This window comes from Brienomyrus brachyistius, chromosome 2, assembly GCF_023856365.1.
Source record: "Brienomyrus brachyistius isolate T26 chromosome 2, BBRACH_0.4, whole genome shotgun sequence".
NCBI classification, from domain to species: Eukaryota; Metazoa; Chordata; class Actinopteri; order Osteoglossiformes; family Mormyridae; genus Brienomyrus; species Brienomyrus brachyistius.
Window position 1 is genome coordinate 41559457 of NC_064534.1, and position 27970 is coordinate 41587426.

General features: G+C 44.2%; 22 non-coding genes and 1 pseudogene across 22 annotated transcripts; all 23 read left to right on the top strand.

Annotated features, from left to right (window-relative positions):
• The first annotated feature begins 867 nt into the window (after positions 1-867).
• LOC125730845 (5S ribosomal RNA) lies at positions 868-986 on the top strand. The gene has a single exon (XR_007391133.1). It is a non-coding gene; the product is annotated as a 5S ribosomal RNA (ribosomal RNA).
• Positions 987-2062: 1076 nt separating this feature from the next.
• Positions 2063-2181, top strand: LOC125728705 (5S ribosomal RNA). Its single transcript, XR_007389289.1, has one exon. It is a non-coding gene; the product is annotated as a 5S ribosomal RNA (ribosomal RNA).
• Positions 2182-3251: 1070 nt separating this feature from the next.
• On the top strand, positions 3252-3370 carry LOC125736810 (5S ribosomal RNA). The gene has a single exon (XR_007396078.1). It is a non-coding gene; the product is annotated as a 5S ribosomal RNA (ribosomal RNA).
• Positions 3371-4446: 1076 nt separating this feature from the next.
• Positions 4447-4555, top strand: LOC125732216 (5S ribosomal RNA; annotated as a pseudogene).
• Positions 4556-5626: 1071 nt separating this feature from the next.
• On the top strand, positions 5627-5745 carry LOC125730815 (5S ribosomal RNA). The gene has a single exon (XR_007391104.1). It is a non-coding gene; the product is annotated as a 5S ribosomal RNA (ribosomal RNA).
• A 1076-nt stretch (positions 5746-6821) lies between these two features.
• Positions 6822-6940, top strand: LOC125735182 (5S ribosomal RNA). Its single transcript, XR_007394481.1, has one exon. It is a non-coding gene; the product is annotated as a 5S ribosomal RNA (ribosomal RNA).
• Positions 6941-8015: 1075 nt separating this feature from the next.
• On the top strand, positions 8016-8134 carry LOC125735740 (5S ribosomal RNA). The gene has a single exon (XR_007395031.1). It is a non-coding gene; the product is annotated as a 5S ribosomal RNA (ribosomal RNA).
• Positions 8135-9241: 1107 nt separating this feature from the next.
• On the top strand, positions 9242-9360 carry LOC125734472 (5S ribosomal RNA). Its single transcript, XR_007393782.1, has one exon. It is a non-coding gene; the product is annotated as a 5S ribosomal RNA (ribosomal RNA).
• A 1075-nt stretch (positions 9361-10435) lies between these two features.
• LOC125736282 (5S ribosomal RNA) lies at positions 10436-10554 on the top strand. The gene has a single exon (XR_007395565.1). It is a non-coding gene; the product is annotated as a 5S ribosomal RNA (ribosomal RNA).
• Positions 10555-11667: 1113 nt separating this feature from the next.
• LOC125737102 (5S ribosomal RNA) lies at positions 11668-11786 on the top strand. Its single transcript, XR_007396369.1, has one exon. It is a non-coding gene; the product is annotated as a 5S ribosomal RNA (ribosomal RNA).
• Positions 11787-12886: 1100 nt separating this feature from the next.
• On the top strand, positions 12887-13005 carry LOC125732704 (5S ribosomal RNA). Its single transcript, XR_007392076.1, has one exon. It is a non-coding gene; the product is annotated as a 5S ribosomal RNA (ribosomal RNA).
• A 1077-nt stretch (positions 13006-14082) lies between these two features.
• LOC125732705 (5S ribosomal RNA) lies at positions 14083-14201 on the top strand. The gene has a single exon (XR_007392077.1). It is a non-coding gene; the product is annotated as a 5S ribosomal RNA (ribosomal RNA).
• A 1078-nt stretch (positions 14202-15279) lies between these two features.
• On the top strand, positions 15280-15398 carry LOC125732706 (5S ribosomal RNA). Its single transcript, XR_007392078.1, has one exon. It is a non-coding gene; the product is annotated as a 5S ribosomal RNA (ribosomal RNA).
• A 1082-nt stretch (positions 15399-16480) lies between these two features.
• LOC125735475 (5S ribosomal RNA) lies at positions 16481-16599 on the top strand. Its single transcript, XR_007394771.1, has one exon. It is a non-coding gene; the product is annotated as a 5S ribosomal RNA (ribosomal RNA).
• A 1075-nt stretch (positions 16600-17674) lies between these two features.
• LOC125734628 (5S ribosomal RNA) lies at positions 17675-17793 on the top strand. Its single transcript, XR_007393932.1, has one exon. It is a non-coding gene; the product is annotated as a 5S ribosomal RNA (ribosomal RNA).
• A 1089-nt stretch (positions 17794-18882) lies between these two features.
• On the top strand, positions 18883-19001 carry LOC125732707 (5S ribosomal RNA). Its single transcript, XR_007392079.1, has one exon. It is a non-coding gene; the product is annotated as a 5S ribosomal RNA (ribosomal RNA).
• A 1083-nt stretch (positions 19002-20084) lies between these two features.
• Positions 20085-20203, top strand: LOC125732709 (5S ribosomal RNA). Its single transcript, XR_007392080.1, has one exon. It is a non-coding gene; the product is annotated as a 5S ribosomal RNA (ribosomal RNA).
• A 1086-nt stretch (positions 20204-21289) lies between these two features.
• Positions 21290-21408, top strand: LOC125734956 (5S ribosomal RNA). The gene has a single exon (XR_007394257.1). It is a non-coding gene; the product is annotated as a 5S ribosomal RNA (ribosomal RNA).
• Positions 21409-22484: 1076 nt separating this feature from the next.
• LOC125734026 (5S ribosomal RNA) lies at positions 22485-22603 on the top strand. The gene has a single exon (XR_007393355.1). It is a non-coding gene; the product is annotated as a 5S ribosomal RNA (ribosomal RNA).
• A 1078-nt stretch (positions 22604-23681) lies between these two features.
• Positions 23682-23800, top strand: LOC125733696 (5S ribosomal RNA). The gene has a single exon (XR_007393033.1). It is a non-coding gene; the product is annotated as a 5S ribosomal RNA (ribosomal RNA).
• Positions 23801-24878: 1078 nt separating this feature from the next.
• Positions 24879-24997, top strand: LOC125733708 (5S ribosomal RNA). Its single transcript, XR_007393045.1, has one exon. It is a non-coding gene; the product is annotated as a 5S ribosomal RNA (ribosomal RNA).
• A 1077-nt stretch (positions 24998-26074) lies between these two features.
• On the top strand, positions 26075-26193 carry LOC125733721 (5S ribosomal RNA). Its single transcript, XR_007393058.1, has one exon. It is a non-coding gene; the product is annotated as a 5S ribosomal RNA (ribosomal RNA).
• Positions 26194-27270: 1077 nt separating this feature from the next.
• Positions 27271-27389, top strand: LOC125737113 (5S ribosomal RNA). Its single transcript, XR_007396380.1, has one exon. It is a non-coding gene; the product is annotated as a 5S ribosomal RNA (ribosomal RNA).
• Positions 27390-27970: the final 581 nt, after the last annotated feature.

The window sequence follows — 27970 nt, forward strand, 5'->3', positions numbered from 1 at the left end:
CAAACTTGAAGACTGTCACTCCCAATTCACGTTTTACAACTTATTGTTAATAATAAAGAGACAGCTTTTTACACACAGTTTTAAACAAAGTACTGATATAATTCCTCTTCAACTGACCGCTTTGTTTTCTATGCAAAAACCACTTCGCCACAGAAGACTTGATATTTTTGGCATAGCAAGGTCTGCTCTTCTCCTCCTTTCAAAACTTGCTAAAAGCTGTATTTAAAAGAGCAGGTTGGCCGGGGTAATTCACACCCTTCAATGCCAGATTAATGTTTAGGTTAGTGGGAATCACAGAGGAATTAGGGATGGAAACTTCTTTGCTGATGGTAGAAGCGGTCTGGTGAATTTTTAGAGAGAAGAGGCCGTCGATGTTTCAATGTAGAAAATTGTTCTGGCTGCAGCCTGCAGTATGGACTTGTTGGCGTGTGTAGCTCCCAGTGTTCTGACAGCGTAACGTTTTGGGGAAGCATGTGATTCAACAGCTACCAGTGGGCTTTGTGCGGCAGAGATTTTGTGGCTGTTAGCGGAGTTGATAACAGAGGGTCGTTAAGAGAAGCCTGCATGAGGTAGGCAAAGGAGTAATGTTTGCCGGCGGGGGACGTGCGGCGATTAACCTGTGCGGTAGTGAAAAGGACTTAAAGAGAAGGAAGTGTGCGGATGCGGAAAGAATGGAATAATTGTGGTAGGCTGCCGGCTGAGTAGTTTGGTGAATGTTTGGTGTGGGTGCGGCGCTGCCGATTGGATGGTGGTGCTGCAGTGTGAGTCAGATAAAAAAAAAAAAAAACCAGGAGTATGATCCAATGGGACTAACTGGCATGTATAGACGCGTGTAATGCAAAAGGGCTGTTTTTGGTAGTGTCTCTTGCTTATGGCCATACCACCCTGAACACGCCCGATCTCGTCTGATCTCGGAAGCTAAGTGGGGTAGGGTCTGGTTAGTACTTGGATGGGAGACTGCCTGGGAATACCACGTGCTGTAAGCTTTTCTCACTTTTACTTTATACAAGGGGCGCTCCACTTCACGATTAATTTAAATCTATCACTCCCCTTCCATTTTACTATTTTATATATATATTTTTTTTTTCTCTCATTCATAAAGGCAGCTTTTAGAAACCGTTTTACTCTAAATACTTCCTGGTAATTCTAGGTGCTGTAAGCTGTTCGTGCCTTTATTCCACCAGGGCGCGATCTTCTCACAAACTTGAAGACTGTCACTCCCCATTCACGTTTTACAACTTATTGTTAATGATAAAGAGACAGCTTTTTACACACAGTTTTAAACAAAGTACTGATATAATTCCTCTTCAACTCACCACTTTGTTTTCTATGCAAAAACCACTTCGCCACAGAAGACTCGATATTATTGGCATATTATCTGCTCTTCTCCTCCTTTCAAAACTTGCTAAAAGCTGTATTTAAAAGAGCAGGTTGGCCGGGGTAATTCACACCCTTCAATGCCAGATTAATGTTTAGGTTAGTGGGAATCACAGAAGAATTAGGGATGGAAACTTCTTTGCTGGTGGTAGAAGCGGTCTGGTGAATTTTTAGAGAGAAGAGGCCGTCGATGTTTGAATGTAGAAAATTGTTCTGGCTGCAGCCTGCAGTATGGACTTGTTGGCGTGTATAGCTCCCAGTGTTCTGACAGCGCGACGTTTTGGGGAAGCATGTGATTCAGCAGCTACCAGTGGGCTTCGTGCGGCGGAGATTTTGTGACTGTTAGCGGAGTTGATAACAGAGGGTCTTTAAGAGAAGCCTGCATGCGGTAGGCAAATGAGTAATGTTTGCCGGCGGGGGACGTGCTGCGATTAACCTGTGCGGTAGTGAAAAGGAGTTAAAAATAAGGAAGTGTGCGGATGCGGAAAGAATGGAATAATTGTGGTAGGCTGCCGGCTGAGTAGTTTGGTGAATGTTTGGTGTGGGTCCGGCGCTGCCGATTGGATGGTGGGGCTGCAGTGTGAGTCAGATAAAAAAAATAAAAAACAGGAGTAGGATCCAATGGGACTAACTGGCATGTATAGAGGCGTGTAATGCAAAAGGGCTGTTTTTGTTCACAGCTCTCGTTTATGGCCATACCACCCTGAACACGCCCGATCTCGTCTGATCTCGGAAGCTAAGCGGGGTAGGGTCTGGTTAGTACTTGGATGGGAGACTGCCTGGGAATACCACGTGCTGTAAGCTTTCCTCTCTTTTACTTTATACAGGGGGCACTCCACCTCACGATTAATTTAAATCTATCACTCCCCTTCCATTTTACTATTTTATATATTTCTTTTTTCTCTCATTCATAAAGGCAGCTTTTACACACGTTTTACTCTAAATACTGCCTGGTAATTCTAGGTGCTGTAAGCTGTTCGTGCCTTTATTCCACCAGGGCGCGATCTTCTCACAAACTTGAAGACTGTCACTCCCCATTCACGTTTTACAACTTATTGTTAATGATAAAGAGACAGCTTTTTACACACAGTTTTAAACAAAGTACTGATATTATTCCTCTTCAACTGACCGCTTTGTTTTCTATGCAAAAACCACTTCGCCACAGAAGACTCGATATTATTGGCATAGCAAGTTCTGCTCTTCTCCTTTCAAAACTTACTAAAAGCTGTATTTAAAAGAACAGATTGGCCGGGGTAATTCACACCCTTCAATGCCAGCTTAATGTTTAGGTTAGTGGTAATCACAGAGGAATTAGGGATGGAAACTTCTTTGCTGGTGGTAGAAGCGGTCTGGTGAATTTTTAGAGAGAAGAGGCCGTCGATGTTTGAATGTAGAAAATTGTTCTGGCTGTAGCCTGCAGTATGGACTTGTTGGTGTGTGTAGCTCCCAGTGTTCTGACAGCGCGACGTTTTGGGGAAGCATGTGATTCAGCAGCTACCAGTGGGCTTCGTGCGGCGGAGATTTTGTGGCTGTTAGCGGAGTTGATAACAGAGGGTTGTTAAGAGAAGCCTGCATGAGGTAGGCAAAGGAGTAATGTTTGCCGGCGGGGGACGTGCGGCAATTAACCTGTGCGGTAGTGAAAAGGAGTTAAAGAGAAGGAAGTGTGCGGATGCGGAAAGAATGGAATAATTGTGGTAGGCTGCCGGATGAGTAGTTTGGTGAATGTTTGGTGTGGGTCCGGTGCTGCCGATTGGATGGTGGTGCTGCAGTGTGAGTCAGATAAAAAAAAAAAAAACAGGAGTAGGATCCAATGGGAATAACTGGCATGTATAGACGCGTGTAATGCAAAAGGGCTATTTTTGGTAGCGTTTCTCGCTTACGGCCATACCACCCTGAACGCGCCCGATCTCGTCTTATCTCGGAAGCTAAGCCGGGTAGGGTCTGGTTAGTACTTGGATGGGAGACCGCCTGGGAATACCAGGTGCTGTAAGCATTTCTCAGTTTTACTTTATACAGGGGGCGCTCCACTTCACGATTAATTTAAATCTAGCACTCCCCTTCCATTTTACTATTTTATATATATATATTTTTTCTCTCATTCATAAAGGCAGCTTTTACACACCGTTTTACTCTAAATACTGCCTGGTAATTCTAGGTGCTGTAAGCTGTTCGTGCCTTTATTCCACCAGGGCGCGATCTTCTCACAAACTTGAAGACTGTCACTCCCCATTCACGTTTTACAACTTATTGTTAATGATAAAGAGACAGCTTTTTACACACAGTTTTAAACAAAGTACTGATATAATTCCTCTTCAACTCACCGCTTTGTTTTCTATGCAAAAACCACTTCATCACAAAAGACTCGATATTATTGGCATAGCAAGGTCTGCTCTTCTCCTCCTTTCAAAACTTGCTAAAAGCTGTATTTAAAAGAACAGATTGGCCGGGGTAATTCACACCCTTCAATGCCAGCTTAATGTTTAGGTTAGTGGGAATCACAGAGGAATTAGGGATGGAAACTTCTTTGCTGGTGGTAGAAGCGGTCTGGTGAATTTTTAGAGAGAAGAGGCCGTCGATGTTTGAATGTAGAAAATTGTTCTGGCTGCAGCCTGCAGTATGGACTTGTTGGTGTGTGTAGCTCCCAGTGTTCTGACAGCGCAACGTTTTGGGGAAGCATGTGATTCAGCAGCTACCAGTGGGCTTCGTGCGGCGGAGATTTTGTGGCTGTTAGCGGAGTTGATAACAGAGGGTCGTTAAGAGAAGCCTGCATGCAGTAGGCAAAGGAGTAATGTTTGCCGGCGGGGGACGTGCGGCGATTAACCTGTGCGGTAGTGAAAAGGACTTAAAGAGAAGGAAGTGTGCGGATGCGGAAAGAATGGAATAATTGTGGTAGGCTGCCGGCTGAGTAGTTTGGTGAATGTTTGGTGTGGGTGCGGCGCTGCCGATTGGATGGTGGTGCTGCAGTGTGAGTCAGATAAAAAAAAAAAAAACAGGAGTAGGATCCAATGGGACTAACTGGCATGTATAGAGGCGTGTAATGCAAAAGGGCTGTTTTTGGTAGTGTCTCTCGCTTATGGCCATACCACCCTGAACATGCCTGATCTTGGAAGCTAAGCAGGGTAGGGTCTGGTTAGTACTTGGATGGGAGACTGCCTGGGAATACCACGTGCTGTAAGCTTTTCTCACTTTTACTTTATACAAGGGGCGCTCCACTTCACGATTAATTTAAATCTATCACTCCCCTTCCATTTTACTATTTTATATATTTTTTTTTTCTCTCATTCATAAAGGCAGCCTTTACACACCGTTTTACTCTAAATACTGCCTGGTAATTCTAGGTGCTGTGAGCTGTTCGTGCCTTTATTCCACCAGGGCGCGATCTTCTGACAAACTTGAAGACTGTCACTCCACATTCACGTTTTACAACTTATTGTTAATAATAAAGAGACAGCTTTTTACACACAGTTTTAAACAAAGTACTGATATAATTCCTCTTAAACTCACCGCTTTGTTTTCTATGCAAAAACCACTTCGCCACAGAATATTCGATATTATTGGCATATTATCTGCTCTTCTCCTCCTTTCAAAACTTGCTAAAAGCTGTATTTAAAAGAGCAGGTTGGCCGGGGTAATTCACACCCTTCAATGCCAGCTCAATGTTTAGGTTAGTGGGAATCACAGAAGAATTAGGGATGAAAACTTCTTTGCTGGTGGTAGAAGCGGTCTGGTGAATTTTTAGAGAGAAGAGGCCGTCGATGTTTGAATGTAGAAAATTGTTCTGGCTGCAGCCTGCAGTATGGACTTGTTGGTGTGTGTAGCTCCCAGTGTTCTGACAGCGCGACGTTTTGGGGAAGCATGTGATTCAGCAGCTACCAGTGGGCTTCGTGCGGCGGAGATTTTGTGGCTGTTAGCGGAGTTGATAACAGAGGGTCGTTAAGAGAAGCCTGCATGAGGTAGGCAAAGGAGTAATGTTTGCCGTCGGGGGACGTGCGGCGATTAACCTGTGCGGTAGTGAAAAGGACTTAAAGAGAAGGAAGTGTGCGGATGCGGAAAGAATGGAATAATTGTGGTAGGCTGCCGGCTGAGTAGTTTGGTGAATGTTTGGTGTGGGTCCGGCGCTGCCGATTGGATGGTGGGGCTGCAGTGTGAGTCAGATAAAAAAAAAAAAAACATTAGTAGGATCCAATGGGACCAACTGGCATGTATAGAGGCGTGTAATGCAAAAGGGCTGTTTTTGGTAGCATCTCTCGCTTATGGCCATGCCAGCCTGAACACGCCCGATCTCATCGGATCTCGGAAGCCAATCAGGGTAGGGTCTGGTTAGTACTTGGATGGGAGACCTCCTGGGAATACCAGGTGCTGTAAGCTTTTCTCACTTTTACTTTATACAGGGGGCACTCCACTTCACGATTAATTTAAATCTATCACTCCCCTTACGTTTTACTATTTTATATATATATTTTTTTTCGCTCATTCATAAAGGCAGCTTTTGCACACCGTTTAACTCTAAATACTGCCTGCTAATTCTAGGTGCTGTAAGCTGTTCGTGCCTTTCTTCCACCAGGGCGCGATCTTCTCACAAACTTGAAGACTGTCACTCCCCATTCACGTTTTACAACTTATTGTTAATGATAAAGAGACAGCTTTTTACACACAGTTTTAAACAAAGTACTGATATTATTCCTCTTCAACTGACCGCTTTGTTTTCTATGCAAAAACCACTTCGCCACAGAAGACTCGATATTATTGGCATAGCAAGTTCTGCTCTTCTCCTTTCAAAACTTGCTAAAAGCTGTATTTAAAAGAACAGATTGGCCGGGGTAATTCACACCCTTCAATGCCAGCTTAATGTTTAGGTTAGTGGGAATCACAGAGGAATTAGGGATGGAAACTTCTTTGCTGGTGGTAGAAGCGGTCTGGTGAATTTTTAGAGAGAAGAGGCCGTCGATGTTTGAATGTAGAAAATTGTTCTGGCTGCAGCCTGCAGTATGGACTTGTTGGTGTGTGTAGCTCCCAGTGTTCTGACAGCGCAACGTTTTGGGGAAGCATGTGATTCAGCAGCTACCAGTGGGCTTCGTGCGGCGGAGATTTTGTGGCTGTTAGCGGAGTTGATAACAGAGGGTCGTTAAGAGAAGCCTGCATGCAGTAGGCAAAGGAGTAATGTTTGCTGGCGGGGGACGTGCGGCGATTAACCTGTGCGGTAGTGAAAAGGAGTTAAAAAGAAGGAAGTGTGCGGATGCGGTAAGAATGGAATAATTGTGGTAGGCTGCCGGCTGAGTAGTTTGGTGAATGTTTGGTGTGGGTCCGGCGTTGCCGATTGGATGGTGGGGCTGCAGTGTGAGTCAGATAAAAAAAAAAAAAAAACCAGGAGTAGGATCCAATGGGACCAACTGGCATGTATAGAGGCGTGTAATGCAAAAGGGCTGTTTTTGGTAGCATCTCTCGCTTATGGCCATACCACCCTGAACACGCCCGATCTCGTCTGATCTCGGAAGCTAAGCAGGGTAGGGTCTGGTTAGTACTTGGATGGGAGACCACCTGGGACTACCAGGTGCTGTAAGCTTTTCTCACTTTTACTTTAAACGGGGGGCGCTCCACTTCACGATTAATTTAAATCTATCACTCCCCTTCCATTTTACTATTTTATATATATATTTTTTTTCTCTCTTTCATAAAGCCAGCTTTTAGAAACCGTTTTACTCTAAATACTTCCTGGTAATTCTAGGTGCTGTAAGCTGTTCGTGCCTTTATTCCACCAGGGCGCGATCTTCTCACAAACTTGAAGACTGTCACTCCCCATTCACGTTTTACAACTTATTGTTAATGATAAAGACACAGCTTTTTACACACAGTTTTAAACAAAGTACTGATATTATTCCTCTTCAACTGACCGCTTTGTTTTCTATGCAAAAACCACTTCGCCACAGAAGACTCGATATTATTGGCATAGCAAGTTCTGCTCTTCTCCTTTCAAAACTTGCTAAAAGCTGTATTTAAAAGAACAGATTGGCCGGGGTAATTCACACCCTTCAATGCCAGCTTAATGTTTAGGTTAGTGGGAATCACAGAGGAATTAGGGATGGAAACTTCTTTGCTGGTGGTAGAAGCGGTCTGGTGAATTTTTAGAGAGAAGAGGCCGTCGATGTTTGAATGTAGAAAATTGTTCTAGCTGCAGCCTGCAGTATGGACTTGTTGGTGTGTGTAGCTCCCAGTGTTCTGACAGCGCGACGTTTTGGGGAAGCATGTGATTCAGCAGCTACCAGTGGGCTTCGTGCGGCGGAGATTTTGTGGCTGTTAGCGGAGTTGATAACAGAGGGTCGTTAAGAGAAGCCTGCATGCAGTAGGCAAAGGAGTAATGTTTGCCGGCGGGGGACGTGCGGCGATTAACCTGTGCTGTAGTGAAAAGGAGTTAAAGAGAAGGAAGTGTGCGGATGCGGAAAGAATGGAATAATTGTGGTAGGCTGCCGGCTGAGTAGTTTGGTGAATGTTTGGTGTGGGTCCAGCGCTGCCGATTGGATGGTGGTGCTGCAGTTTGAGTCAGATAAAAAAAAAAAAAGAACATTAGTAGGATCCAATGGGACCAACTGGCATGTATAGAGGCGTGTAATGCAAAAGGGCTGTTTTTGGTAGCATCTCTAGCTTACGGCCATACCACCCTGAACACGCCTGATCTCGTCTGATCTCGGAAGTTAAGTAGGGTAGGGTATGGTTAGTACTTGGATGGGAGACCACCTGGGAATACCAGGTGCTGTAAGCTTTTCTCACTTTTACTTTATACAGGGGGCCCTCCACTTCACGATTAATTTAAATCTATCACTCCCCTTCCATTTTACTATTTTATATATATATATATATATATATATATATATATATATATATATATATTTCTCTCATTCATAAAGGCAGCTTTTACACACCGTTTTACTCTAAATACTTCCTGGTAATTCTAGGTGCTGTAAGCTGTTCGTGCCTATATTCCACCAGGGCGCGATCTTCTCACAAACTTGATGACTGTCACTCCCCATTCACGTTTTACAACTTATTGTTAATGATAAAGAGACAGCTTTTTACACACAGTTTTAAACAAAGTACTGATATTATTCCTCTTCAACTGACCGCTTTGTTTTCTATGCAAAAACCACTTCGCCACAGAAGACTCGATATTATTGGCATAGCAAGTTCTGCTCTTCTCCTTTCAAAACTTGCTAAAAGCTGTATTTAAAAGAACAGATTGGCCGGGGTAATTCACACCCTTCAATGCCAGCTTAATGTTTGGGTTAGTGGGAGTCATAGAGGAATTAGGGATGGAAACTTCTTTGCTGGTGGTAGAAGCGGTCTGGTGAATTTTTAGAGAGAAGAGGCCGTCGATGTTTGAATGTAGAAAATTGTTCTGGCTGCAGCCTGCAGTATGGACTTGTTGGTGTGTGTAGCTCCCAGTGTTCTGACAGCGCGACGTTTTGGGGAAGCATGTGATTCACAGCTACCAGTGGGCTTCGTGCGGTGGAGATTTTGTGGCTGTTAGCGGAGTTGATAACAGAGGGTCGTTAAGAGAAGCCTGCATGCAGTAGGCAAAGGAGTAATGTTTGCCGGCTGGGGACGTGCGGCGATTAACCTGTGCGGTAGTGAAAAGGAGTTAAAGAGAAGGAAGTGTGCGGATGCGGAAAGAATGGAATAATTGTGGTAGGCTGCCGGCTGAGTAGTTTGGTGAATGTTTGGTGTGGGTCCGGCGTTGCCGATTGGATGGTGGGGCTGCAGTGTGAGTCAGATAAAAAAAAAAAAAAAAAACAGGAGTAGGATCCAATGGGACAAACTGGCATGTATAGAGGCGTATAATGCAAAAGGGCTGTTTTTGGTAGCGTCTCTCGCTTACGGCCATACCACCCTGAACACGCCCGATCTCGTCTGATCTCGGAAGCTAAGCAGGGTAGGGTCTGGTTAGTACTTGGATGGGAGACCACCTGGGACTACCAGGTGCTGTAAGCTTTTCTCACTTTTACTTTAAACGGGGGGCGCTCCACTTCACGATTAATTTAAATCTATCACTCCCCTTCCATTTTACTATTTTATATATATATTTTTTTTCTCTCTTTCATAAAGCCAGCTTTTAGAAACCGTTTTACTCTAAATACTTCCTGGTAATTCTAGGTGCTGTAAGCTGTTCGTGCCTTTATTCCACCAGGGCGCGATCTTCTCACAAACTTGAAGACTGTCACTCCCCATTCACGTTTTACAACTTATTGTTAATGATAAAGACACAGCTTTTTACACACAGTTTTAAACAAAGTACTGATATTATTCCTCTTCAACTGACCGCTTTGTTTTCTATGCAAAAACCACTTCGCCACAGAAGACTCGATATTATTGGCATAGCAAGTTCTGCTCTTCTCCTTTCAAAACTTGCTAAAAGCTGTATTTAAAAGAACAGATTGGCCGGGGTAATTCACACCCTTCAATGCCAGCTTAATGTTTAGGTTAGTGGGAATCACAGAGGAATTAGGGATGGAAACTTCTTTGCTGGTGGTAGAAGCGGTCTGGTGAATTTTTAGAGAGAAGAGGCCGTCGATGTTTGAATGTAGAAAATTGTTCTAGCTGCAGCCTGCAGTATGGACTTGTTGGTGTGTGTAGCTCCCAGTGTTCTGACAGCGCGACGTTTTGGGGAAGCATGTGATTCAGCAGCTACCAGTGGGCTTCGTGCGGCGGAGATTTTGTGGCTGTTAGCGGAGTTGATAACAGAGGGTCGTTAAGAGAAGCCTGCATGCAGTAGGCAAAGGAGTAATGTTTGCCGGCGGGGGACGTGCGGCGATTAACCTGTGCTGTAGTGAAAAGGAGTTAAAGAGAAGGAAGTGTGCGGATGCGGAAAGAATGGAATAATTGTGGTAGGCTGCCGGCTGAGTAGTTTGGTGAATGTTTGGTGTGGGTCCAGCGCTGCCGATTGGATGGTGGTGCTGCAGTTTGAGTCAGATAAAAAAAAAAAAAGAACATTAGTAGGATCCAATGGGACCAACTGGCATGTATAGAGGCGTGTAATGCAAAAGGGCTGTTTTTGGTAGCATCTCTAGCTTACGGCCATACCACCCTGAACACGCCTGATCTCGTCTGATCTCGGAAGCTAAGTAGGGTAGGGTATGGTTAGTACTTGGATGGGAGACCACCTGGGAATACCAGGTGCTGTAAGCTTTTCTCACTTTTACTTTATACAGGGGGCCCTCCACTTCACGATTAATTTAAATCTATCACTCCCCTTCCATTTTACTATTTTATATATATATATATATATATATATATATATATATATATATATATATATATATTTCTCTCATTCATAAAGGCAGCTTTTACACACCGTTTTACTCTAAATACTTCCTGGTAATTCTAGGTGCTGTAAGCTGTTCGTGCCTATATTCCACCAGGGCGCGATCTTCTCACAAACTTGATGACTGTCACTCCCCATTCACGTTTTACAACTTATTGTTAATGATAAAGAGACAGCTTTTTACACACAGTTTTAAACAAAGTACTGATATTATTCCTCTTCAACTGACCGCTTTGTTTTCTATGCAAAAACCACTTCGCCACAGAAGACTCGATATTATTGGCATAGCAAGTTCTGCTCTTCTCCTTTCAAAACTTGCTAAAAGCTGTATTTAAAAGAACAGATTGGCCGGGGTAATTCACACCCTTCAATGCCAGCTTAATGTTTGGGTTAGTGGGAGTCATAGAGGAATTAGGGATGGAAACTTCTTTGCTGGTGGTAGAAGCGGTCTGGTGAATTTTTAGAGAGAAGAGGCCGTCGATGTTTGAATGTAGAAAATTGTTCTGGCTGCAGCCTGCAGTATGGACTTGTTGGTGTGTGTAGCTCCCAGTGTTCTGACAGCGCGACGTTTTGGGGAAGCATGTGATTCACAGCTACCAGTGGGCTTCGTGCGGTGGAGATTTTGTGGCTGTTAGCGGAGTTGATAACAGAGGGTCGTTAAGAGAAGCCTGCATGCAGTAGGCAAAGGAGTAATGTTTGCCGGCTGGGGACGTGCGGCGATTAACCTGTGCGGTAGTGAAAAGGAGTTAAAGAGAAGGAAGTGTGCGGATGCGGAAAGAATGGAATAATTGTGGTAGGCTGCCGGCTGAGTAGTTTGGTGAATGTTTGGTGTGGGTCCGGCGTTGCCGATTGGATGGTGGGGCTGCAGTGTGAGTCAGATAAAAAAAAAAAAAAAAAACAGGAGTAGGATCCAATGGGACAAACTGGCATGTATAGAGGCGTATAATGCAAAAGGGCTGTTTTTGGTAGCGTCTCTCGCTTACGGCCATACCACCCTGAACACGCCCGATCTCGTCTGATCTCGGAAGCTAAGCAGGGTAGGGTCTGGTTAGTACTTGGATGGGAGACCACCTGGGAATACCAGGTGCTGTAAGCTTTTCTCACTTTTACTTTATACAGGGGGCGCTCCACTTCACGATTAATTTAAATCTATCACTCCCCTTCCATTTTACTATTATATATATATATATATATATATATATATATATATATATATATTTCTCTCATTCATAAAGGCAGCTTTTACACACCGTTTTACTCTAAATACTTCCTGGTAATTCTAGGTGCTGTAAGCTGTTCGTGCCTTTATTCCACCAGGGCGCGATCTTCTCACAAACTTGAAGACTGTCACTCCCCATTCACATTTTACAACTTATTGTTAATGATAAAGAGAGCTTTTTACACACAGTTTTAAACAAAGTACTGATATTATTCCTCTTCAACTGACCGCTTTGTTTTCTATGCAAAAACCACTTCGCCACAGAAGACTCGATATTATTGGCATAACAAGTTCTGCTCTTCTCCTTTCAAAACTTGCTAAAAGCTGTATTTAAAAGAACAGATTGGCCGGGGTAATTCACACCCTTCAATGCCAGCTTAATGTTTAGGTTAGTGGGAATCACAGAGGAATTAGGGATGGAAACTTCTTTGCTGGTGGTAGAAGCGGTCTGGTGAATTTTTAGAGAGAAGAGGCCGTCGATGTTTGAATGTAGAAAATTGTTCTGGCTGCAGCCTGCAGTATGGACTTGTTGGTGTGTGTAGCTCCCAGTGTTCTGACAGCACGACCTTTTGGGGAAGCATGTGATTCAGCAGCTACCAGTGGGCTTCGTGCGGCGGAGATTTTGTGGCTGTTAGCGGAGTTGATAACAGAGGGTCGTTAAGAGAAGCCTGCATGCAGTAGGCAAAGGAGTAATGTTTGCCGACGGGGGACGTGCGGCGATTAACCTGTGCGGTAGTGAAAAGGAGTTAAAAATAAGGAAGTGTGCGGATGCGGAAAGAATGGAATAATTGTGGTAGGCTGCCGGCTGAGTAGTTTGGTGAATGTTTGGTGTGGGTCCGGCGCTGCCGATTGGATGGTGGTGCTGCAGTGTGATTCAGATAAAAAAAAAAAAAAAAACCAGGAGTAGGATCCAATGGGACTAACTGGCATGTATAGACGCGTGTAATGCAAAAGGGCTGTTTTTGGTCGCATCTCTCGCTTATGGCCATACCACCCTGAACACGCCCGATCTCATCCGATCTCGGAAGCCAAGCAGGGTAGGGTCTGGTTAGTACTTGGATGGGAGACCTCCTGGGAATACCAGGTGCTGTAAGCTTTTCTCACTTTTACTTTAAACGGGGGGCGCTCCACTTAACGATTAATTTAAATCTATCACTCCCCTTCCATTTTACTATTTTATATATATATATTTTTTCTCTGATTCATAAAGGCAGCTTTTAGAAACCGTTTTACTCTAAATACTTCCTGGTAATTCTAGGTGCTGTAAGCTGTTCGTGCCTTTATTCCACCAGGGCGCGATCTTCTCACAAACTTGAAGACTGTCACTCCCCATTCACGTTTTACAACTTATTGTTAATGATAAAGAGACAGCTTTTTACACACAGTTTTAAACAAAGTACTGATATTATTCCTCTTCAACTGACCGCTTTGTTTTCTATGCAAAAACCACTTCGCCACAGAAGACTCGATATTATTGGCATAGCAAGTTCTGCTCTTCTCCTTTCAAAACTTGCTAAAAGCTGTATTTAAAAGAACAGATTGGCCGGGGTAATTCACACCCTTCAATGCCAGCTTAATGTTTAGGTTAGTGGGAATCACAGAGGAATTAGGGATGGAAACTTCTTTGCTGGTGGTAGAAGCGGTCTGGTGAATTTTTAGAGAGAAGAGGCCGTCGATGTTTGAATGTAGAAAATTGTTCTGGCTGCAGCCTGCAGTATGGACTTGTTGGTGTGTGTAGCTCCCAGTGTTCTGACAGCGCGACGTTTTGGGGAAGCATGTGATTCAGCAGCTACCAGTGGGCTTCGTGCGGCAGAGATTTTGTGGCTGTTAGCGGAGTTGATAACAGAGGGTCGTTAAGAGAAGCCTGCATGCAGTAGGCAAAGGAGTAATGTTTGCCGGCGGGGGACGTGCGGCGATTAACCTGTGCGGTAGTGAAAAGAAGTTAAAAAGAAGGAAGTGTGCGGATGCGGAAAGAATGGAATAATTGTGGTAGGCTGCCGGCTGAGTAGTTTGGTGAATGTTTGGTGTGGGTCCGGCGCTGCCGATTGGATGGTGGTGCTGCAGTGTGAGTCAGATTAAAAATAAAAAAAAAACCAGGAGTAGGATCCAATGGGACTAACTGGCATGTATAGACGCGTGTAATGCAAAAGGGCTGTTTTTGGTCGCGTCTCTCGCTTATGGCCATACCACCCTGAACACGCCCGATCTCATCCGATCTCGGAAGCCAAGCAGGGTAGGGTCTGGTTAGTACTTGGATGGGAGACCTCCTGGGAATACCAGGTGCTGTAAGCTTTTCTCACTTTTACTTTATACAGGGGGCGCTCCACTTCAGGATTAATTTAAATCTATCACTCCCCTTCCATTTTACTATTTTATATATATATATTTTTTTCTCTCATTCATAAAGGTAGCTTTTACACACCGTTTTACTCTAAATACTTCCTGGTAATTCAAGGTGCTCTAAGCTGTTCGTGCCTTTATTCCACCAGGGCGCGATCTTCTCACAAACTTGAAGACTGTCACTCCCCATTCACGTTTTACAACTCATTGTTAATGATAAAGAGACAGCTTTTTACACACAGTTTTAAACAAAGTACTGATATTATTGCTCTTCAACTGACCGCTTTGTTTTCTATGCAAAAACCACTTCGCCACAGAAGACTCGATATTATTGGCATAGCAAGTTCTGCTCTTCTCCTTTCAAAACTTGCTAAAAGCTGTATTTAAAAGAACAGATTGGCCGGGGTAATTCACACCCTTCAATGCCAGCTTAATGTTTAGGTTAGTGGGAGTCACAGAGGAATTAGGGATGGAAACTTCTTTGCTGGTGGTAGAAGCGGTCTGGTGAATTTTTAGAGAGAAGAGGCCGTCGATGTTTGAATGTAGAAAATTGTTCTGGCTGCAGCCTGCAGTATGGACTTGTTGGTGTGTGTAGCTCCCAGTGTTCTGACAGCGCGACGTTTTGGGGAAGCATGTGATTCAGCAGCTACCAGTGGGCTTCGTGCGGCGGAGATTTTGTGGCTGTTAGCGGAGTTGATAACAGAGGGTCGTTAAGAGAAGCCTGCATGCAGTAGGCAAAGGAGTAATGTTTGCCGGCGGGGGACGTGCGGCGATTAACCTGTGCGGTAGTGAAAAGGAGTTAAAAAGAAGGAAGTGTGCGGATGCGGAAAGAATGGAAAAATTGTGGTAGGCTGCTGGCTGAGTAGTTTGGTGAATGTTTGGTGTGGGTCCGGCGCTGCCGATTGGATGGTGGGGCTGCAGTGTGAGTCAGATAAAAAAAAAAAAAAAGAACATTAGTAGGATCCAATGGGACTAACTGGCATGTATAGACGCGTGTAATGCAAAAGGGCTGTTTTTGGTCGCATCTCTCGCTTATGGCCATACCACCCTGAACACGCCCGATCTCATCCGATCTCGGAAGCCAAGCAGGGTAGGGTCTGGTTAGTACTTGGATGGGAGACCTCCTGGGAATACCAGGTGCTGTAAGCTTTTCTCACTTTTACTTTATACAGGGGGCGCTCCACTTCACGATTAATTTAAATCTATCACTCCCCTTCCATTTTACTATTTTATATATATATTTTTTTTTTTTCTCTCATTCATAAAGGCAGCTTTTACACACGTTTTACTCTAAATACTGCCTGGTAATTCTAGGTGCTGTAAGCTGTTCGTGCCTTTATTCCACCAGGACGCGATCTTCTCACAAACTTGAAGACTGTCACTCCCCATTCACGTTTTACAACTTATTGTTAATGATAAAGAGACAGCTTTTTACACACAGTTTTAAACAAAGTACTGATATAATTCCTCTTCAACTCACCGCTTTGTTTTCTATGCAAAAACCACTTCGCCACAGAAGACTCCATATTATTGGCAAAGCAAGGTCTGCTCTTCTCCTCCCTTCAAAACTTGCTAAAAGCTTTATTTAAAAGAGCAGGTTGGCCGGGGAAATTCACACCCTTCAATGCCAGATTAATGTTTAGGTTAGTGGGAATCACAGAGGAATTAGGGATGGAAACTTCTTTGCTGGTGGTAGAAGCGGTCTGGTGAATTTTTAGAGAGAAGAGGCCGTCGATGTTTGAATGTAGAAAATTGTTCTGGATGCAGCCTGCAGTATGGACTTGTTGGTGTGTGTAGCTCCCAGTGTTCTGACAGCGCGACGTTTTGGGGAAGCATGTGATTCAACAGCTACCAGTGGGCTTCGTGCGGCAGAGATTTTGTGGCTGTTAGCGGAGTTGATAACACAGGGTTGTCAAGAGAAGCCTGCATGAGGTAGGCAAAGGAGTAATGTTTGCCGGCGGGGGACGTGCGGCGATTAACCTGTGCGGTAGTGAAAAGGAGTTAAAGAGAAGGAAGTGTGCGGATGCGGAAAGAATGGAATAATTGTGGTAGGCTGCCGGCTGAGTAGTTTGGTGAATGTTTGGTGTGGTTCCGGCACTGCCGATTGGATGGTGGGGTTGCAGTGTGAGTCAGATAAAAAAAAAAAAAAAAACAGGAGTAGGATCCAATGGGACTAACTGGCATATATAGACGCGTGTAATGCAAAAGGGCTATTTTTGGTAGCGTCTCTCGCTTACGGCCATACCACCCTGAACGCGCCCGATCTCATCTGATCTTGGAAGCTAAGCAGGCTAGGGTCTGGTTAGTACTTGAATGGGAGACCGCCTGGGAATACCAGGTGCTGTAAGCTTTTCTCACTTTTACTTTATACAGGGGGCGCTCCACTTCACGATTAATTTAAATCTATCACTCCCCTTCCATTTTACTATTTTATATATTTCTTTTTTCTCTCATTCATAAAGGCAGCTTTTACACACCGTTTTACTCTAAATACTGCCTGGTAATTATAGCTGCTGTAAGCTGTTCGTGCCTTTATTCCACCAGGGCGCGATCTTCTCACAAACTTGAAGACTGTCACTCCCCATTCACGTTTTACAACTTATTGTTAATAATAAAGAGACAGCTTTTTACACACAGTTTTAAACAAAGTACTAATATAATTCCTCTTCAACTCACCACTTTGTTTTCTATGCAAAAACCACTTCGCCACAAAATATTCGATATTATTGGCATATTATCTGCTCTTCTCCTCCTTTCAAAACTTGCTAAAAGCTGTATTTAAAAGAGCAGGTTGGCCGGGGTAATTTAAACACTTCAATGCCAGCTTAATGTTTAGGTTAGTGGGAATCACAGAAGAATTAGGGATGGAAACTTCTTTGCTGGTGGTAGAAGCGGTCTGGTGAATTTTTAGAGAGAAGAGGCTGTCGATGTTTGAATGTAGAAAATTGTTCTGGCTGCAGCCTGCAGTATGGACTTGTTGGCGTGTGTAGCTCCCAGTGCTCTGACAGCGCGACGTTTTGGAGAAGCATGTGATTCAAAAGCTACCAGTGGGCTTCGTGCGGCGGAGATTTTGTGGCTGTTAGCGGAGTTGATAACAGAGGGTCGTTAAGAGAAGCCTGCATGCAGTAGGCAAAGGAGTAATGTTTGCCGACGGGGGACGTGCGGCGATTAACCTGTGCGGTAGTGAAAAGGAGTTAAAAATAAGGAAGTGTGCGGATGCGGAAAGAATGGAATAATTGTGGTAGGCTGCCGGCTGAGTAGTTTGGTGAATGTTTGGTGTGGGTCCGGCGCTGCCGATTGGATGGTGGTGCTGCAGTGTGATTCAGATAAAAAAAAAAAAAAAAACCAGGAGTAGGATCCAATGGGACTAACTGGCATGTATAGACGCGTGTAATGCAAAAGGGCTGTTTTTGGTCGCGTCTCTCGCTTATGGCCATACCACCCTGAACACGCCCGATCTCATCCGATCTCGGAAGCCAAGCAGGCTAGGGTCTGGTTAGTACTTGGATGGGAGACCTCCTGGGAATACCAGGTGCTGTAAGCTTTTCTCACTTTTACTTTATACAGGGGGCGCTCCACTTCAGGATTAATTTAAATCTATCACTCCCCTTCCATTTTACTATTTTATATATATATATATATATATATATATATTTCTCTCATTCATAAAGGCAGCTTTTACACACCGTTTTACTCTAAATACTTCCTGGTAATTCAAGGTGCTCTAAGCTGTTCGTGCCTTTATTCCACCAGGGCGCGATTTTCTCACAAACTTGAAGACTGTCACTCCCCATTCACGTTTTACAACTTATTGTTAATGATAAAGAGACAGCTTTTTACACACAGTTTTAAACAAAGTACTGATATTATTCCTCTTCAACTGACCGCTTTGTTTTCTATGCAAAAACCACTTCGCCACAGAAGACTCGATATTATTGGCATAGCAAGTTCTGCTCTTCTCCTTTCAAAACTTGCTAAAAGCTGTATTTAAAAGAACAGATTGGCCGGGGTAATTCACACCCTTCAATGCCAGCTTAATGTTTAGGTTAGTGGGAGTCACAGAGGAATTAGGGATGGAAACTTCTTTGCTGGTGGTAGAAGCGGTCTGGTGAATTTTTAGAGAGAAGAAGCCGTCGATGTTTGAATGTAGAAAATTGTTCTGGCTGCAGCCTGCAGTATGGACTTGTTGGTGTGTGTAGCTCCCAGTGTTCTGACAGCGCGACGTTTTGGGGAAGCATGTGATTCAGCAGCTACCAGTGGGCTTCGTGCGGCGGAGATTTTGTGGCTGTTAGCGGAGTTGATAACAGAGGGTCGTTAAGAGAAGCCTGCATGCAGTAGGCAAAGGAGTAATGTTTGCCGGCGGGGGACGTGCGGCGATTAACCTGTGCGGTAGTGAAAAGGAGTTAAAAAGAAGGAAGTGTGCGGATGCGGAAAGAATGGAATAATTGTGGTAGGCTGCTGGCTGAGTAATTTGGTGAATGTTTGGTGTGGGTCCGGCGCTGCCGATTGGATGGTGGGGCTGCAGTGTGAGTCAGATAAAAAAAAAAAAAAGAACATTAGTAGGATCCAATGGGACTAACTGGCATGTATAGACGCGTGTAATGCAAAAGGGCTGTTTTTGGTCGCATCTCTCGCTTATGGCCATACCACCCTGAACACGCCCGATCTCATCCGATCTCGGAAGCCAAGCAGGGTAGGGTCTGGTTAGTACTTGGATGGGAGACCTCCTGGGAATACCAGGTGCTGTAAGCTTATCTCACTTTTACTTTATACAGGGGGCGCTCCACTTCACGATTAATTTAAATCTATCACTCCCCTTCCATTTTACTATTTTATATATATATATTTTTTTTTTTTCTCTCATTCATAAAGGCAGCTTTTAGAAACCGTTTTACTCTAAATACTTCCTGGTAATTCTAGGTGCTGTAAGCTGTTCGTGCCTTTATTCCACCAGGGCGCGATCTTCTCATAAACTTGAAGACTGTCACTCCCCATTCACGTTTTACAACTTATTGTTAATGATAAAGAGACAGCTTTTTACACACAGTTTTAAACAAAGTACTGATATTATTCCTCTTCAACTGACCGCTTTGTTTTCTATGCAAAAACCACTTCGCCACAGAAGACTCGATATTATTGGCATAGCAAGTTCTGCTCTTCTCCTTTCAAAACTTGCTAAAAGCTGTATTTAAAAGAACAGATTGGCCGGGGTAATTCACACCCTTCAATGCCAGCTTAATGTTTAGGTTAGTGGGAATCACAGAGGAATTAGGGATGGAAACTTCTTTGCTAGTGGTAGAAGCGGTCTGGTGAATTTTTAGAGAGAAGAGGCCGTCGATGTTTGAATGTAGAAAATTGTTCTGGCTGCAGCCTGCAGTATGGACTTGTTGGTGTGTGTAGCTCCCAGTGTTCTGACAGCGCGACGTTTTGGGGAAGCATGTGATTCAGCAGCTACCAGTGGGCTTCGTGCGGCGGAGATTTTGTGGCTGTTAGCGGAGTTGATAATAGAGGGTCGTTAAGAGAAGCCTGCATGCAGTAGGCAAAGGAGTAATGTTTGCCGGCGGGGGACGTGCGGCGATTAACCTGTGCGGTAGTGAAAAGAAGTTAAAAAGAAGGAAGTGTGCGGATGCGGAAAGAATGGAATAATTGTGGTAGGCTGCCGGCTGAGTAGTTTGGTGAATGTTTGGTGTGGGTCCGGCGCTGCCGATTGGATGGTGGTGCTGCAGTGTGAGTCAGATTAAAAATAAAAAAAAAACCAGGAGTAGGATCCAATGGGACTAACTGGCATGTATAGACGCGTGTAATGCAAAAGGGCTGTTTTTGGTCGCGTCTCTCGCTTATGGCCATACCACCCTGAACACGCCCGATCTCATCCGATCTCGGAAGCCAAGCAGGGTAGGGTCTGGTTAGTACTTGGATGGGAGACCTCCTGGGAATACCAGGTGCTGTAAGCTTTTCTCACTTATACTTTATACAGGGGGCGCTCCACTTCACGATTAATTTAAATCTATCACTCCCCTTCCATTTTACTATTTTATATATATATATATATATATTTTTCTCTCATTCATAAAGGCAGCTTTTACACACCGTTTTACTCTAAATACTTCCTGGTAATTCAAGGTGCTCTAAGCTGTTCGTGCCTTTATTCCACCAGGGCGCGATCTTCTCACAAACTTGAAGACTGTCACTCCCCATTCACGTTTTACAACTTATTGTTAATGATAAAGAGACAGCTTTTTACACACAGTTTTAAACAAAGTACTGATATTATTCCTCTTCAACTGACCGCTTTGTTTTCTATGCAAAAACCACTTCGCCACAGAAGACTCAATATTATTGGCATAGCAAGGTCTGCTCTTCTCCTCCTTTCAAAACTTGCTAAAAGCTGTATTTAAAAGAACAGATTGGCCGGGGTAATTCACACCCTTCAATGCCAGCTTAATGTTTAGGTTAGTGGGAATCACAGAGGAATTAGGGATGGAAACTTCTTTGCTGGTGGTAGAAGCGGTCTGGTGAATTTTTAGAGAGAAGAGGCCGTCGATGTTTGAATGTAGAAAATTGTTCTGGCTGCAGCCTGCAGTATGGACTTGTTGGTGTGTGTAGCTCCCAGTGTTCTGACAGCGCGACGTTTTGGGGAAGCATGTGATTCAGCAGCTACCAGTGGGCTTCGTGCGGCGGAGATTTTGTGGCTGTTAGCGGAGTTGATAACAGAGGGTCGTTAAGAGAAGCCTGCATGCAGTAGGCAAAGGAGTAATGTTTGCCGGCGGGGGACGTGCGGCGATTAACCTGTGCGGTAGTGAAAAGGAGTTAAAAAGAAGGAAGTGTGCGGATGCGGAAAGAATGGAATAATTGTGGTAGGCTGCCGGCTGAGTAGTTTGGTAAATGTTTGGTGTGGGTCCGGCGCTGCCGATTGGATGGTGGGGCTGCAGTGTGAGTCAGATAAAAAAAAAAAAAAGAACATTAGTAGGATCCAATGGGACCAACTGGCATGTATAGAGGCGTGTAATGCAAAAGGGCTGTTTTTGGTAGCATCTCTCGCTAACGGCCATACCACCCTGAACACGCCCGATCTCGTCTGATCTCGGAAGCTAAGCAGGGTAGGGTCTGGTTAGTACTTGGATGGGAGACCTCCTGGGCATACCAGGTGCTGTAAGCTTTTCTCACTTTTACTTTATACAGGGGGCGCTCCACTTCACGATTAATTTAAATCTATCACTCCCCTTCCATTTTACTATTTTATATATATATTTTTTTTTTCTCTCATTCATAAAGGCAGCTTTTAGAAACTGTTTTACTCTAAATACTTCCTGGTAATTCTAGGTGCTGTAAGCTGTTCGTGCCTTTATTCCACCAGGGCGCGATCTTCTCACAAACTTGAAGACTGTCACTCCCCATTCACGTTTTACAACTTATTGTTAATGATAAAGAGACAGCTTTTTACACACAGTTTTAAACAAAGTACTGATATCATTCCTCTTCAACTGACCGCTTTGTTTTCTATGCAAAAACCACTTTGCCACAGAAGACTCGATATTATTGGCATAGCAAGTTCTGCTCTTCTCCTTTCAAAACTTGCTAAAAGCTGTATTTAAAAGAACAGATTGGCCGGGGTAATTCACACCCTTCAATGCCAGCTTAATGTTTAGGTTAGTGGGAATCACAGAGGAATTAGGGATGGAAACTTCTTTGCTGGTGGTAGAAGCGGTCTGGTGAATTTTTAGAGAGAAGAGGCCGTCGATGTTTGAATGTAGAAAATTGTTCTGGCTGCAGCCTGCAGTATGGACTTATTGGTGTGTGTAGCTCCCAGTGTTCTGACAGCGCGACGTTTTGGGGAAGCATGTGATTCAGCAGCTACCAGTGGGCTTCGTGCGGCGGAGATTTTGTGGCTGTTAGCGGAGTTGATAACAGAGGGTCGTTAAGAGAAGCCTGCATGCAGTAGGCAAAGGAGTAATGTTTGCCGGCGGGGGACGTGCGGCGATTAACCTGTGCGGTAGTGAAAAGGAGTTAAAAAGAAGGAAGTGTGCGGATGCGGAAAGAATGGAATAATTGTGGTAGGCTGCCGGCTGAGTAGTTTGGTGAATGTTTGGTGTGGGTCCGGCGCTGCCGATTGGATGGTGGGGCTGCAGTGTGAGTCAGATAAAAAAATAAAAAACCAGGAGTTGGATCCAATGGGACTAACTGGCATGTATAGACGCATGTAATGCAAAAGGGCTGTTTTTGGTAGCATCTCTCGCTTACGGCCATACCACCCTGAACACGCCCGATCTCGTCTGATCTCGGAAGCTAAGCAGCGTAGGGTCTGGTTAGTACTTGGATGGGAGACCACCTGGGAATACCAGGTGCTGTAAGCTTTTCTCATTTTTACTTTATACAGGGGGCGCTCCACTTCACGATTAATTTAAATCTATCACTCCCCTTCCATTTTACTATTTTATATATATATATTTTTTTTTCTCTCATTCATAAAGGCAGCTTTTAGAAACCGTTTTACTCTAAATACTTCCTGGTAATTCTAGGTGCTGTAAGCTGTTCGTGCCTTTATTCCACCAGGGCGCGATCTTCTCACAAACTTGAAGACTGTCACTCCCCATTCACGTTTTACAACTTATTGTTAATGATAAAGAGACAGCTTTTTACACACAGTTTTAAACAAAGTACTGATATTATTCCTCTTCAACTGACCGCTTTGTTTTCTATGCAAAAACCACTTCGCCACAGAAGACTCGATATTATTGGCATAGCAAGTTCTGCTCTTCTCCTTTCAAAACTTGCTAAAAGCTGTATTTAAAAGAACAGATTGGCCGGGGTAATTCACACCCTTCAATGCCAGCTTAATGTTTAGGTTAGTGGGAATCACAGAAGAATTAGGGATGGAAACTTCTTTGCTGGTGGTAGAAGCGGTCTGGTGAATTTTTAGAGAGAAGAGGCCGTCGATGTTTGAATGTAGAAAATTGTTCTGGCTGCAGCCTGCAGTATGGACTTGTTGGCGTGTATAGCTCCCAGTGTTCTGACAGCGCGACGTTTTGGGGAAGCATGTGATTCAGCAGCTACCAGTGGGCTTCGTGCGGCGGAGATTTTGTGGCTGTTAGCGGAGTTGATAACAGAGGGTCGTTAAGAGAAGCCTGCATGCAGTAGGCAAAGGAGTAATGTTTGCCGGCGGGGGACGTGCGGCGATTAACCTGTGCGGTAGTGAAAAGGAGTTAAAAAGAAGGAAGTGTGCGGATGCGGAAAGAATGGAATAATTGTGGTAGGCTGCCGGCTGAGTAGTTTGGTGAATGTTTGGTGTGGGTCCGGCGCTGCCGATTGGATGGTGGGGCTGCAGTGTGAGTCAGATAAAAAAAATAAAAAACCAGGAGTTGGATCCAATGGGACTAACTGGCATGTATAGACGCGTGTAATGCAAAAGGGTTGTTTTTGGTAGCATCTCTCGCTTACGGCCATACCACCCTGAACACGCCCGATCTCATCTGATCTCGGAAGCTAAGCAGGGTAGGGTCTGGTTAGTACTTGGATGGGAGACCACCTGGGAATACCAGGTGCTGTAAGCTTTTCTCATTTTTACTTTATACAGGGGGCGCTCCACTTCACGATTAATTTAAATCTATCACTCCCCTTCCATTTTACTATTTTATATATATATATTTTTTTTTCTCTCATTCATAAAGGCAGCTTTTAGAAACCGTTTTACTCTAAATACTTCCTGGTAATTCTAGGTGCTGTAAGCTGTTCGTGCCTTTATTCCACCAGGGCGCGATCTTCTCACAAACTTGAAGACTGTCACTCCCCATTCACGTTTTACAACTTATTGTTAATGATAAAGAGACAGCTTTTTACACACAGTTTTAAACAAAGTACTGATATCATTCCTCTTCAACTGACCGCTTTGTTTTCTATGCAAAAACCACTTTGCCACAGAAGACTCGATATTATTGGCATAGCAAGTTCTGCTCTTCTCCTTTCAAAACTTGCTAAAAGCTGTATTTAAAAGAACAGATTGGCCGGGGTAATTCACACCCTTCAATGCCAGCTTAATGTTTAGGTTAGTGGGAATCACAGAGGAATTAGGGATGGAAACTTCTTTGCTGGTGGTAGAAGCGGTCTGGTGAATTTTTAGAGAGAAGAGGCCGTCGATGTTTGAATGTAGAAAATTGTTCTGGCTGCAGCCTGCAGTATGGACTTATTGGTGTGTGTAGCTCCCAGTGTTCTGACAGCGCGACGTTTTGGGGAAGCATGTGATTCAGCAGCTACCAGTGGGCTTCGTGCGGCGGAGATTTTGTGGCTGTTAGCGGAGTTGATAACAGAGGGTCGTTAAGAGAAGCCTGCATGCAGTAGGCAAAGGAGTAATGTTTGCCGGCGGGGGACGTGCGGCGATTAACCTGTGCGGTAGTGAAAAGGAGTTAAAAAGAAGGAAGTGTGCGGATGCGGAAAGAATGGAATAATTGTGGTAGGCTGCCGGCTGAGTAGTTTGGTGAATGTTTGGTGTGGGTCCGGCGCTGCCGATTGGATGGTGGGGCTGCAGTGTGAGTCAGATAAAAAAAATAAAAAACCAGGAGTTGGATCCAATGGGACTAACTGGCATGTATAGACGCGTGTAATGCAAAAGGGCTGTTTTTGGTAGCATCTCTCGCTTACGGCCATACCACCCTGAACACGCCCGATCTCATCTGATCTCGGAAGCTAAGCAGGGTAGGGTCTGGTTAGTACTTGGATGGGAGACCACCTGGGAATACCAGGTGCTGTAAGCTTTTCTCATTTTTACTTTATACAGGGGGCGCTCCACTTCACGATTAATTTAAATCTATCACTCCCCTTCCATTTTACTATTTTATATATATATTTTTTTTTTCTCTCATTCATAAAGGCAGCTTTTAGAAACCGTTTTACTCTAAATACTTCCTGGTAATTCTAGGTGCTGTAAGCTGTTCGTGCCTTTATTCCACCAGGGCGCGATCTTCTCACAAACTTGAAGACTGTCACTCCCCATTCACGTTTTACAACTTATTGTTAATGATAAAGAGACAGCTTTTTACACACAGTTTTAAACAAAGTACTGATATCATTCCTCTTCAACTGACCGCTTTGTTTTCTATGCAAAAACCACTTTGCCACAGAAGACTCGATATTATTGGCATAGCAAGTTCTGCTCTTCTCCTTTCAAAACTTGCTAAAAGCTGTATTTAAAAGAACAGATTGGCCGGGGTAATTCACACCCTTCAATGCCAGCTTAATGTTTAGGTTAGTGGGAATCACAGAGGAATTAGGGATGGAAACTTCTTTGCTGGTGGTAGAAGCGGTCTGGTGAATTTTTAGAGAGAAGAGGCCGTCGATGTTTGAATGTAGAAAATTGTTCTGGCTGCAGCCTGCAGTATGGACTTATTGGTGTGTGTAGCTACCAGTGTTCTGACAGCGCGACGTTTTGGGGAAGCATGTGATTCAGCAGCTACCAGTGGGCTTCGTGCGGCGGAGATTTTGTGGCTGTTAGCGGAGTTGATAACAGAGGGTCGTTAAGAGAAGCCTGCATGCAGTAGGCAAAGGAGTAATGTTTGCCGGCGGGGGACGTGCGGCGATTAACCTGTGCGGTAGTGAAAAGGAGTTAAAAAGAAGGAAGTGTGCGGATGCGGAAAGAATGGAATAATTGTGGTAGGCTGCCGGCTGAGTAGTTTGGTGAATGTTTGGTGTGGGTCCGGCGCTGCCGATTGGATGGTGGGGCTGCAGTGTGAGTCAGATAAAAAAAATAAAAAACCAGGAGTTGGATCCAATGGGACTAACTGGCATGTATAGACGCGTGTAATGCAAAAGGGCTGTTTTTGGTAGCATCTCTCGCTTACGGCCATACCACCCTGAACACGCCCGATCTCATCTGATCTCGGAAGCTAAGCAGGGTAGGGTCTGGTTAGTACTTGGATGGGAGACCACCTGGGAATACCAGGTGCTGTAAGCTTTTCTCATTTTTACTTTATACAGGGGGCGCTCCACTTCACGATTAATTTAAATCTATCACTCCCCTTCCATTTTACTATTTTATATATATATTTTTTTTTTCTCTCATTCATAAAGGCAGCTTTTAGAAACCGTTTTACTCTAAATACTTCCTGGTAATTCTAGGTGCTGTAAGCTGTTAGTGCCTTTATTCCACCAGGGCGCGATCTTCTCACAAACTTGAAGACTGTCACTCCCCATTCACGTTTTACAACTTATTGTTAATGATAAAGAGACAGCTTTTTACACACAGTTTTAAACAAAGTACTGATATCATTCCTCTTCAACTGACCGCTTTGTTTTCTATGCAAAAACCACTTTGCCACAGAAGACTCGATATTATTGGCATAGCAAGTTCTGCTCTTCTCCTTTCAAAACTTGCTAAAAGCTGTATTTAAAATAACAGATTGGCCGGGGTAATTCACACCCTTCAATGCCAGCTTAATGTTTAGGTTAGTGGGAATCACAGAGGAATTAGGGATGGAAACTTCTTTGCTGGTGGTAGAAGCGGTCTGGTGAATTTTTAGAGAGAAGAGGCCGTCGATGTTTGAATGTAGAAAATTGTTCTGGCTGCAGCCTGCAGTATGGACTTATTGGTGAGTGTAGCTCCCAGTGTTCTGACAGCGCGACGTTTTGGGGAAGCATGTGATTCAGCAGCTACCAGTGGGCTTCGTGCGGCGAAGATTTTGTGGCTGTTAGCGGAGTTGATAACAGAGGGTCGTTAAGAGAAGCCTGCATGCAGTAGGCAAAGGAGTAATGTTTGCCGGCGGGGGACGTGCGGCGATTAACCTGTGCGTTAGTGAAAAGGAGTTAAAAAGAAGGAAGTGTGCGGATGCGGAAAGAATGGAATAATTGTGGTAGGCTGCCGGCTGAGTAGTTTGGTGAATGTTTGGTGTGGGTCCGGCGCTGCCGATTGGATGGTGGGGCTGCAGTGTGAGTCAGATAAAAAAAATAAAAAACCAGGAGTTGGATCCAATGGGACTAACTGGCATGTATAGACGCGTGTAATGCAAAAGGGCTGTTTTTGGTAGCATCTCTCGCTTACGGCCATACCACCCTGAACACGCCCGATCTCGTCTGATCTCGGAAGCTAAGCAGGGTAGGGTCTGGTTAGTACTTGGATGGGAGACCACCTGGGAATACCAGGTGCTGTAAGCTTTTCTCACTTTTACTTTATACAGGGGGCGCTCCACTTCACGATTAATTTAAATCTATCACTCCCCTTCCATTTTACTATTTTATATATATTATTTTTTTTTCTCTCATTCATAAAGGCAGCTTTTAGAAACCGTTTTACTCTAAATACTTCCTGGTAATTCTAGGTGCTGTAAGCTGTTCGTGCCTTTATTCCACCAGGGCGCGATCTTCTGACAATCTTGAAGACTGTCACTCCACATTCACGTTTTACAACTTATTGTTAATAATAAAGAGACAGCTTTTTACACACAGTTTTAAACAAAGTACTGATATAATTCCTCTTCAACTCACCACTTTGTTTTCTATGCAAAAACCACTTCGCCACAGAAGACTCGATATTATTGGCATATTATCTGCTCTTCTCCTCCTTTCAAAACTTGCTAAAAGCTGTATTTAAAAGAACAGATTGGCCGGGGTAATTCACACCCTTCAATGCCAGCTTAATGTTTAGGTTAGTTGGAATCACAGAGGAATTAGGGATGGAAACTTCTTTGCTGGTGGTAGAAGCGGTCTGGTGAATTTTTAGAGAGAAGAGGCCGTCG